We start from the raw sequence: 11,792 nt of genomic DNA, 5'->3' as shown, positions 1-11,792 counted from the left end.
ATGGCATTATTTTATGGCTTATTTAAATATTATTCAGGGAGACATAATAAAATAAATTACTCTCTTGGTATTTTGCCTCCCTATTTACATTTTAATTAATTGGATATAAGAAATTTTTTCTTATACTATTATTCTTACACTATTCATATGTAGCTACATGCATTTTGCCACATATGAATATCTGCATTTTCACATATAATACATATTCCATATAAAATTGATAGCATATTTTACATATAAATATCAGCATATGTATGTGTATATATACATATATATGTATGTATATATGTATGTGTATATATATATACATATATGTATATATATATATTTGTTAGATCTAAAAAATGTTAATCATGAAAATTACAGGAAAATAATTTTAACTGCTTGTGGCCTCATTTACAAATATCACCAGTTTTCAAATAGTAATATAAAATGAATATACAGATAACACTTCTTAGAAAAAAAAATAGCACATCATTTTAACTATAATAAACTTTTGGCATTTAAAGAGGCTCTAAAACGGGTATCATATATAATCTGGTTTGGTAGAGTTAAGTTCACGACCAAGGGTGAAATCTCCAGCGAGAATATTCAAAGATATCTGCTAGGAGAAAAGATTTTCTAGTTTTTACTATTGTCTGGAAATAAAATTCTAAAACTCAATTTGTAAACCAGTAAAAGAAAAATTAAACTGAAATAGTCACTTATATAGTTAGAAATAATAGGATGCAGATGAAAACAAGCAATAACAAAAAATAATAAGATACTGATAAAAACAACTAATTACAGGAAAGTCATCATTTTCCATGATAAAACTAATATTTCTTCAGTGTTATCATCACAATGTACTTAGAACTAGTCAAGACTTTATTAAAATACTCAATCTTCTTTAGGGTGAACAAATTAAGTTATCTGTAGGACTACAAAGAAAGCTTGGAAGAAAAGTTACAAATATCTACAACTAACAAACTAGAATGTGCTTTAAGACATAGTATTTAAAAGATATCGGCTGTTTTCTCATTCATGTTCACTATTACATGAACATCTGTAATTCCATATCACTAAATTTTTGAAAGATTGATCTAACAGGAAAGCACAAATATGCAGTATTGTTGACACTACTTCAATGGAAAACAGTAAACATGGGCTTTTGCAGTTAGCAAAACTCTCCTGAAAATGACCTCAAGCAAGAAGAAAGTAACTCCTCTTCTTGTGTTCTCCTTTCCCTTCCTTAACCAAAATCTAGAAAGAGTGGTTTGCACTGTCTGCACTTCCTCAGCTGCCCTTAATAACTTAGCCATCTGTAATCTGGTATTTTCCTTCATCATTCAACTAAAAACATCATTCAACTAATTGTCTTCCAAGTGGCAAATTCAATAGGTACTTTTAAATTATATAATTTGACCTTGATCTAGCATTGGATGTAATATTTGTGATTCTATTCACTTCTGGTTCAATTTTTACTCCTCTGGGTATTACTTTCGCCCTTTACACTGGTTTCCTTTTTGCCATTTGCCTATAAACGTTGCTGCTCTTCAAGGTCCATGCAAGGCCCTCATCTGTCTTTATACCTAGTCTCACCAGGCTACCTCCTCTGATGCTGTGCTTTCAGCTTCATCCATATCACAAATACCTCAGATATCCCTGGCTGTCCATATACTTTCTACCCCACTTTTTTAACTAAATGAAGGTTCTTTACCTAAGATATTCCAAAGGCAGTCAAAATTAAGAATGTCTGAAATGGAACACACATTTCAAACTACTAATAGTTATGTTTATCATTCCTTCTCAAGTCCCAAGTTAGAAATTTTAAATACTTCTCAAATCTTTGATCTACCTTGCCTTTTATTTCCCACATACAGAATATTACTAAACCCTACTGATCTTCCCAAGTTAATGTTTCAACAATTATTCCCTCTGCCCATCTTTCTCTGCTTTATTTTCCTCAGTTGTCTTAGTTTCTCTAATTCATTCTTCCCACAATTAGCTAAAATAATCTTTAAAAATAAATAAAATATATTCAATTTTTAATTTAAAACACTAATTATCTTCCTACCCATATACACGTAGCACACACAACCTCTATTGCCTCATTGGGTATTCTCTATTTATTATTATTTTTTGCATTTTCAATGTCTCTTTATTAGCACTTTTCAACAGTTTAGATACATGTTTATAATGTTTTAAATTTAAAATTTATATATTTCCTCCATATTTGTGTTTGTCTCTAGCTAGTAGCTAGTATTTCTTCTACATTTACTCTTCTATCCATTTTGCCATAAATTATGTTAAACAATATCTTCCAATGAACAAATTTGGTTAATATTCCTTAGTATTTATCTTTTATGAATACTCAGCAAGCTTTAATATTGTTGATCTTTCTCCTTAAATAACTCCACATCAAAGGGAACCCTTATACACTATTGGTGGAAATGTAAATGGGCCCAACCACTAAGGAAAATAATATGGAGGGTCCTCAAAATATTCAAAATAGATCTCCCATATGGTCCAGCAATTCTACTTCTGTGTATCTACACAAAGGAAATGAAAACAGGATTTCAATGAGATATATGCTCTCCCATGTTTATTATTGCACTAGAGGCCTGTTGCACAAAATGATTCATGCAATAGGCCTTCCCTTCCCTCGGCTGCTGGCACTGGTTTGCCTCTGGCACCTGGGACCCAGACCTTCGCTCTGGCCATGCTCTGGCTGGAGCTGGCCCCAGGGCCATCGGGCTTCGCTCCACTGCTTGGAGCCTACGTATGCAAATTAACTGCCATCTTTGTTGGGTTAATTTGCATACTCTCCTGATTGGCTGGTTAGCATAGCAAAGGTATGGTCAATTTACATGTTTGTCTATTATTAGGTAAGATTATCCATTACAGCCAAGATATGGAAATAAATGCTCATCAAAAGATGAATGGGTAAAAAGTTTACATATCTATAATAATAAAAGCGTAATATGCTATTAGACCTGACAGCTGAACCACCTTCCAGACATCATTCCGGATGGCCTTCCTGATGAAGTTGTGGCAGTGGGGGCTGAGGCAGAGATGGTTAGGGGTGATCATGCAGGCAGGTGAGTGGTTAAGGGTGATCAGGCAGGCAGGCAGGCAGGCCAATGGTTATGAGCCAGCGGTTCTAGATTGCGAGAGGGATCCCTGCGGGATTGGATCTAAACTGGCAGTAGGACATCCCCCAAGGGATCTCAGATTGTGAAAGGGTGCAGGCCGGGCTGAGGGACACCCTCCCCCTGCCCCCCTGCATGAATTTCGGCCATAAGAAAGGAAGACAGTCTCCCATTTTCAGCCATAAGAAAGTAAGATATTCTCCCATTTTCAACAACATCATAGACCTTGAGCACATTATGTTAAGCAAGGTAAGTTAGACAAAAAAATTAAGTACTGTATGATATGATTTATATATGGAACCAAAAAAAATTAAATTTGTCAAAAACAAAGTAAAATGGTGGTTACCAGGGCATTATTTGGGGGCAGATGTACAAACTTTTAATGAGTAGTAAATAAGTTATAGAAGTCTAATGCACAGCATAGAACATAAAGACAATCATATTGTACTATTTAAAAAACTCTACCCTCTTGACTTTCATCATATGACTTTCCTTGATCTTTAGCTAATCAGTTTGAGTGGGTGTGTGTGTGTGTGTGTGTGTGTGTGTGTGTGTGGCATGTTTGGGGGTGTCCTTTCTACATCTGCCTTTTAAATGATCACATTACTCAGAATCTTTAACAAACACACTTCTTGTCTATTTCTGAATCTATACACCAGCTCTGGACAGACTCATCTAAACCCATGGCTTCATCCATCACATTTTTTGTTCTGATACTCAAATTGAGATCAGTAGCTTAGTTTTTCTTTCTAAACTACAAAATTAAATCCCTATAAATTACTTACTGGACATCTCTGTCTGACAACCTCACCAATACTTCAACTTAGTATACCCACAAATCCACTCATTGGTCCAAATTGACTCACATTGAGGTAAGGTAGTGCCAAATCCATCCACCATCAGGCAAAACTGAAATCTAGGAACCAACCTAAATTACTCCTACTCTCTCCAAAATCATTATCATAGAAAATATGTTAGCAAGGCCTATCAATGCTGTCTCTTAAATATCATCACATTCATCATCACATATCATCAGACCATACCCTCTGTCTTTGTTCAAATCCCATGATTCTCCTCTCTAGATCAATATACAGTCTAAATTCTAAATTCTGAATTTAATTTCTAAAAACCAATTCTTAGTCACAATTCCTATGACCTACATAAGATAGAAAATGAGAGCAAACACAGTCAGTGTAAATGAATCACAATTATGTTTGTCAAATAAAAGGGTGCACCTATTTATTTATATTTATCATAATTTTAGAGCTAAAAATAAATTTAGACATAACCCAAGATTTCAAACAACATTGGAATGGAGAAAGAACTAAAGATTGTTCTGGTGGGGAACAAAAAACAGCAAAGAAATATTAAGGTATGTTCCTTGCATTCTGCTTATAAATTCTTTTTTTTTTTTTTTTTTGTATGAACAAAGAAATTTTTGAATTAGAGGAAGTTATATTGAAAATACTATTACCCATGTAGCCCAGACTGAAAAAAGAGGGAAAAAACAGCAGGATGAAACATCATTAATCTTAGGCCTCCTATGAAAAGAGAGTAGATGGAACATTTTTGCAAAATGAGTTGAGCTTCAAACCTTAATGTTTTGTGTATTGGAAGACTAAATGTTGGTCCTCCCAATAATTCATACATTGAAATCCTAATCTTCACTCTGATCCTATTTGGATCTGAGTGCTCTGGGAAATAATTTTTTTTTTAAATATATTTTATTGATTTTTTACAGAGAGGAAGGGAGAGAGATAGAGAGTTAGAAACATCGATGAGAGAGAAACATCAATCAGCTGCCTCCTGCACATCTCCCACTGGGGATATGCCCGCAACCCAGGTACATGCCCTTGACCGGAATCGAACCTGGGACCCTTCAGTCCGCAGGCCGACGCTCTATCCACTGAGCCAAACCGGTTTTGGCTCTGGGAAATAATTTTAAGATGATGTTATGAGGGTGAAATCCTCATGATGGAATTAGTACCATTATAGAAAGAGATACCAGAACTTCTCTCTCTCTCTCTCTCCCTCTCTCTCTCTCTCTCTCTCTCTCTCTCTTTCTCTCTCTCTCTCTCTCCCTCCCTCCCTCCCTCCCTTCCTCCCTCTTTCTTTCTCTTTCTTTCTTTCTTCTTTCTTTCTTCTTTCTTCTTTTCTTCCTTCTGTCCTTCCTTCCTTCCTTCCTTCCTTCCTTCCTTCCTTCCTTCCTTCCTTCTCTTTCTCTCTTTCTGTCTTTTTTCTCTTTCTTTCTCTGTCATGTGAGGATACACCAAAAAGGGCATTTCTAAGACAGGAAAATAGAGCTCTCACCAGGAACTAAAGTAACCAGTAATTTCATCTCAGCCAGCCTATAGAACTTTGCAACCATGGTATTGGTATTTGGTTATAGCAGCCTAAACTAAGACAACTACTTTATTCAATTTCTTTTTTTTTTTTTTTTTTTTTTTTTTTTTTTGACTAACAGCAGAAGCATTTATTACCAACACAAGCACTACACACACTGCCCCGCCCCAGCCCTGAGGATGACGCAAAGTCCTTGGGTGGCAGGAAGAATCGTTTGGAGGGAAGTGGCTCCTGGGACACAGCCTCGGCTGGGTGAGTGAAAGGAAGGGCCACGGCAGGGACTAGATCCAGGTCATCCTTGGGCCTGAGAAACCCTAAGATGGGAGTGGGTGCCAGCTAAGGATTTTCATCACTGCTCCAGCATGTCTAAGAGTCATGGTTGAGCCTGATACTAGCTCCCTCTACGAGAAGACATACACAACCAGGCTATCCACCTCAGAGTCCCTACTCCTCAGGGTCTCCACAAAAGCATGGTGTGGCAGAAAAGGCAAGTCCTTAGAGTCTGCTGACTGATGCAAGCCAGATCCTGAGTGGACCACAATATTCCTAGCACCCTCCAAAAGGCACCCACTGGCAAGGACTGCCCCAAGGGGCACTGGGCTAGGAATGTTGCTGCTCCACGGCCTTCAGACCACCTGGACTTCTGGTTCCCAGCTACTCCCTGAAGCTTCTCCATGATGCCCCTGGGGGGGACTCAGGGGCTGGCGGGGGACTCTCCCGGGGCGTTGGACAGCACATAGTAGACAATCTCCTGGGCATTGGCCTGATTCACCACATGGATGACAGGACTGGAGGTGTCCTGAGAGGCTGTCCTCCCCACCTCGGCCCTCCTCTTCCGCCTCGTGCTGGGGCCCTGACTCCCCAGGTACTGTTTCTAGAATGATGCCCTGTAGGCTGCTCTCGTTCAGGGCCGCTCCCAGGTCCGAGCCTTCCTGTGGTTTCCGCAGCAGTTGCGGTGTCAGTTCCCCACTTTCATAGCGAACCAGCTGCAGCCGCACGTAGCCGTCCTCATGCTCCTTGTACCTGGGGAAGCAGGAGTGCACAGGGCAGCAGCATGGGCGGGCCATCGAAATGGTGGGCGTGGCAAGTAAGGAACAAACTCAAGGTTTGTTGAGGCAGCCCTGGGATTCAGAAACGGGGGTGCCCTGAGGGCCACTTGAACTGGTGCTTCTTGCGAAGATGTACGGTGAGGCTGTTGCCCCTGGTGAAGCATTTGTCACACACGTGGCATTGGTACCTTGGCTCTGAGTAACCTTCATGCACTTTCCGGGAATGGGACTTGACGGAGCAGAGGGCTCGGGCGCTGAAGTTGCAGTTCTCAAAATCACACCTGTAGGCTGGCTCCTTGCTATGGGTATCCAGGTGCTTCCGAGGTCGATCAGATTCTTGCAGCTGTAGTCACAACAGTCGCATTTAAAGGGCCGGTCCTCGCTGTGGCGAAAGCGCATGTGGTTGCGGAGGGAGGGTGGCAGGGGACAGGTCATATCGCGCAGAGGGCACTTGTAGTGGTTCACATGGTTACGCATGTGGTCCCGCAACAGCCTCTCAGTGGCAAACCTCTTGGAGCAGTGAGAGCACTGGAAGCGTTGCTTAGCTGTGTGGTCTCAAGTAAGTGATTTTAAGCTCTCTGAGCCTTAGCTTCCTCATGATCCAGTGAGGTCTGGCGACGGCTGTGGTCTAAGAACTTGGTGTTGTTGGCAAACATGCCCCCGCAGGTGGGGCAGGCCGCCACCTTCTCCTGGGTGTGGCTGCGGAGGTGCTCCCGAAGCTTACAGTGGTCCTTAAAGGTACAGGTACAGCCTTTCCAGCCACACAGCACCACGTGGTTGTCCTTGCCCACGGCTTTGTATTCACAGCACAGGCTATGCGCTTCCACGTGCCGGTAGAACCACTCAGGATTGTCGAAGGCGCTCTCACGGTGCTCCCACAGACACAGGAAGTGGTCAGGGATGTCAGGGATGATGTTGCGGCTGTGGAAGTCCAGGATGCAAGGGCTGAGGTCGGCCTGGCTCTGTAGGGCCTGCAGCCCCCACTGCTTCAGCTTCGTGTGGTAGCAGTGGAAGGAGACGTGGCGGACAAGGTCAGCAGAACCAGCAAGTCCTCCTCCTCTTCCTCCTCCTCCTCCTCCCCCGAGCTGTGCAGGTGCTTCTGCAGGTGCTGAGTGACATGCTCGCAGAACTCCTCCATGGCTGAGCACACAAAGGAACAGGACCCCCACTCACACTGTAGCCCCAGGTTCTCCTTTCGGGGAACTTTCCCAGGGGTCGGCATGGCCTTCACCCGCCCCTCGGCTCCGCCGTCTCTCCAGCTCCCCTTCCACCGCGACCATTTCCGGGAGGGCCTACTTTATTCAATTTTAGACAATGAAGTACTGGTAACATGCTATAAAGGCAATCCATTTTTGTTAATATCTCATGCTTGTTTTGTCTTTAGAGGAAAATAGTGTCTAACAAAACAAACATTTGGCAATGGGCCATATTTTTTAAATTTTTGTGGCTACTAAATTCAATATGTGCTTTATTTATATTCTGGCTCTAAAAAGAAAACTTTCAGGAAATTTTATATCTCTGTACTAAGTCAATACATGCAAAATTTTTAATAAATCAATCTGTTGACTGTTGTATACTTTATTGAAAGGCAATGACTAATTAAATTATTTATAATGAACTTTGGGTGAAGTAAAATATAACATAACTAAGAATAAAGAGAAAGAAATCTGGAAGTAGGCATTGATTCAGCAACTCAATGATATCAAAGCCAGTATCTCTCTGAACATCAATGGTGCAAAATGGCTGCTATGGCTCCAGTCATTGGCTCTAAATCCAGGCAGGAAAAAGGAAGAAAAGTGCCTGCTGTATCTGTCCCCTTTAACAAGAAAGTGGAAGATTTCCCAGAAATATCCCCAAGGCACTTTTTTTTTACATACCATTAACCAAGACTATATTGTCTGGCCATTCATAGTGTGATAAAAGCCTGCAAGAACAAGTGCACAGCTTTTCCAGCCCTCTTAGTAGAAGCAGGCAGAGAAAGGGATTGAGAACAGCTTGAGGTTGATGTACTAGCAGTATGTGCTACTCCCATTATCTACCAATTAATCTAGAGTTGTTCTTTTTTAAACAATTACACAATGGCATACCACTTGGCCATCAAAAAAGAAGGAAATCTTACCCTTTGCCACAGCATGGGTGGATCTGGAGAGCATTATGCTAAGTGAAATAAGCCAGTCAGAATAAGACAAGTACCATAGGCTCTCACTTGTATGTGAAATCTAATGAAGAAGATTAACAAACAAAATAGAAAAAGACACATAGATAGAAAATAGCCTGACAGCTGTCAGAGGGGAGGGAGATTACTGAACTGTGTGAAAAAGGTGAAGGAATTAAGCAAAAAAAGAAAAATAACCCACTCCTAAACACAGACAAAAGTATGGTGATTGCTAGAGGGAGAGGGGGGTGAAGGGAGGTAGAAAAGGGTGAAAGGGGAATAAATGGTGATGGAAGGAGACTTGACTTGGGGTGGTGAACACACAATACAATATACAGTTGATGTATTATAGTATTGTACATCTGAAACCTATATAATCTTATTAACCAACTAGGGGCCCGGTGCACGAAATTCGTGCACTGGGTGTGTGTGTGTGGGGGGGGGGAGAGTGTCCCTCAGCCCAGCCTGCCCCCTCTCACATACTGGGAGCCCTCAGGCGTTGACCCCCATCACCCTCCGATCGCCTGATTGGCCCCTTGCCCAGGCATGACGCCTCTGCCAGAGGTGTCAGGCTTGGACAGGGGACCCCCATCTCCCCCCGATCACTGGCTCTGGCCCCCGCCCAGGCCTGAGGCCTCTGGCCCAGGAATCATGCCTGGGCAGGGGACCCTCATTCTCCCTCTGATCGATTGCTCCACCCCCCGCCCAAGCCTGACGCCTCTGACCCAGGCTTCAGGCCTGGGCAAGGGGACCATCATATCCCCCCAATCCCTGGCTCCGCCCTCCACCCAGGCCTGATGCCTCCGCCAGAGGAGTTGACCCTCATCACCCTCCGATCACCAATCACCGGATCGGCCCCTTGACCAGGCCTGAGGCCTCCAGCAGAGGTGTCAGGCCTGGGCAGGGGACCCCCAGCTCCCCGCGGTTGCAGGCTCCGCCCCTGCCCAGGCCTAACGCCTCTGGCCTAGGCGTCTGGCCCAGGCAGCGGGGACCTGCAGTGGCAGCGGGGGGCGCCGCGATCGTGGGCTTCGCTTTAGGCCCAGGCAAGGGACCCCTAGCTCCTGGGACTGCCAGCTTCGACTGTGCCCAGCTCCCATCGCTGGCTCCACCCCTACTTCCTGCTATCACTGGCCAGGGTGGCAAAGGCACCTGATTCTCCGATCATGGGGCCGCCTTTGCCCTGCCCCCCAGCTCTTAGCTCCCCCCTGGGTTTCAGATCACTGTCAGTGGCAGGGGGCTTCTTCCTGCTTTCCCTTTCGCCTCCCTGCATTGTGCCTACATATGCAAATTAGCCGCCATCTTGTTGGCAGTTAATTTGCATATAGCCCTGATTAGCCAATGAAAAGGGTAGCATTGTACGCCAATTACCATTTTTCTCTTTTATTAGTGTAGATGTCTCCCCAATACATTCAATAAGAAAACCCTCACAATCTTTAAATTTTCACTTCATGGAGAGATATTCTTTCTACCTTTAAATGCCTTTCACAGTATTAGGACCAATTCATGGTGCCTGGTCCCCTTAATAAATCAAGAAACAGCAAAGCACGCAGATTTTAAAATCTTTGCAGACATTTTGGGCTTATGAATTTTTTAAAAGGTTACTGTATTTCTATGTCAGCCCAGGTTTCCTGTATGTCTTTCAGAGGAATTCATTCATCTTTGGAATCTAGTGCTGGTTCCTAAAATAAAGCCAACAAGAGAGCAGGAGCACCAGCTCAGAAATACTGAGGCATAGTAGTTAAGAGCTTGGCAGCTGTGTCAAGTAGAAATAAGTTCAATTCCTTGTTCTTCATTCTGCTACAAATCTGACTGCAGGCGAGTTATTTAGCCCAGCTAAACCTCAGTTTCCTCATCTATAAAAGGAGAATGTTAACAATGTCTGCCTTGTAAGACATGAATAGGAAAAAGCATGCAAACTTGGCCCTCAAATACATGTTTAGGGTTGTTTAGAAGACTGATGGTTGTCTAACGAATAGCCATTTCCCCCTCATATATAGCCATGTATATAAAGACCCCACCTCCCTTGCATATAAAGGTGACCACATGACTAGACTCTGAGCAGTGATAGGTAAGCAGGGGAAAGGGGGGGTGTCTGAGGAAGCATCTTTAACAAACAATACTGAATAGCTGACACAATTTGCCCTTTGCCTTTTTTTTTTTCTTCTGACTGATGCCTGGTGTTTTAGCCACTATCTCGTGACCAGGAAAGGTATAATGCCAAAAGACAGTCAAAAGTTTCTTAAAATTGCTTTTGAAATTTTTTTTCAATACTATGTTGTTCCATTTTGGAGTGCAATAGAAAGATATGTACTTTTGGGGGCTGTGACTTTAGTGTCACAGAGATAGTCAGCAAAAGAGTTCATTCAAATGTTGAGGAACATAGCAAACCTTTAAAAGGAACTCTTTATGTTTATTATCATAAGGGGAAAAATCTCAATCTTCACAAAATAATAGAAAAAAAGGAGAATATCATATGTGTCTTCTGTTCTAATGATAATCTGCCTTATAATATGTAATAAATTATGAAAGGCATAAGAATATCATATCTGACTTATTATTTTTCTCAATGAATATTACATAACTCATATTCTTAGGTCATAGTACCAACTACAAAATGAACAGCATTAAAGGCATTCACCTTTATTCAAAGTTTTCCAGACTTAGAAAGGTGGAAAGTGGGTCCTAGGTCAAGCATCACATATAATAAGCAAATTGAAGTGCAAATAGGTTGCCTAAAATGCCCTAAATTTAATACTTTGACTATAGTGAAAACTCCCTTCAAAAATTGTCTTGTTTGCAACACTTTTAATGATTTTTGGATATTATTATAAAACATATAAGCTATGAAGAAAAACAAATTTTGAGTTTCAAGTGGAAAACATCAATAAATTTCTCTACTTAAATTATTTTATTCCATATGCTTCAATATTTTGATATTACTTTATTTTATGACAAGCTACTAAAAAGGTAGAATGTTTTTCTCTAAACCCTACCTCCAAAAAAGAAGAAGAAGAAGAAGAAGAAGAAGAAGAAGAAGAAGAAGAAGAAGAAGAAGAAGAAGAAGAAGAAGGAGGAGGAGGAGGAAGAAAAACACACACTAAGCAAACAAAAATC

At 41.7% G+C, this 11,792-nt stretch overlaps 1 pseudogene; it reads right to left on the bottom strand.

Annotated features, from left to right (window-relative positions):
* Positions 1–6,100: 6,100 nt before the first annotated feature.
* On the bottom strand, positions 6,101–7,760 carry LOC118665698 (annotated as a pseudogene).
* Between the last annotated feature and the right edge of the window lie 4,032 nt (positions 7,761–11,792).

This window comes from Myotis myotis, unplaced genomic scaffold (genome assembly GCF_014108235.1).
Source record: "Myotis myotis isolate mMyoMyo1 unplaced genomic scaffold, mMyoMyo1.p scaffold_m19_p_11, whole genome shotgun sequence".
Taxonomy (NCBI): Eukaryota; Metazoa; Chordata; class Mammalia; order Chiroptera; family Vespertilionidae; genus Myotis; species Myotis myotis.
This window is presented reverse-complemented; position numbering and strand designations above follow the sequence as displayed.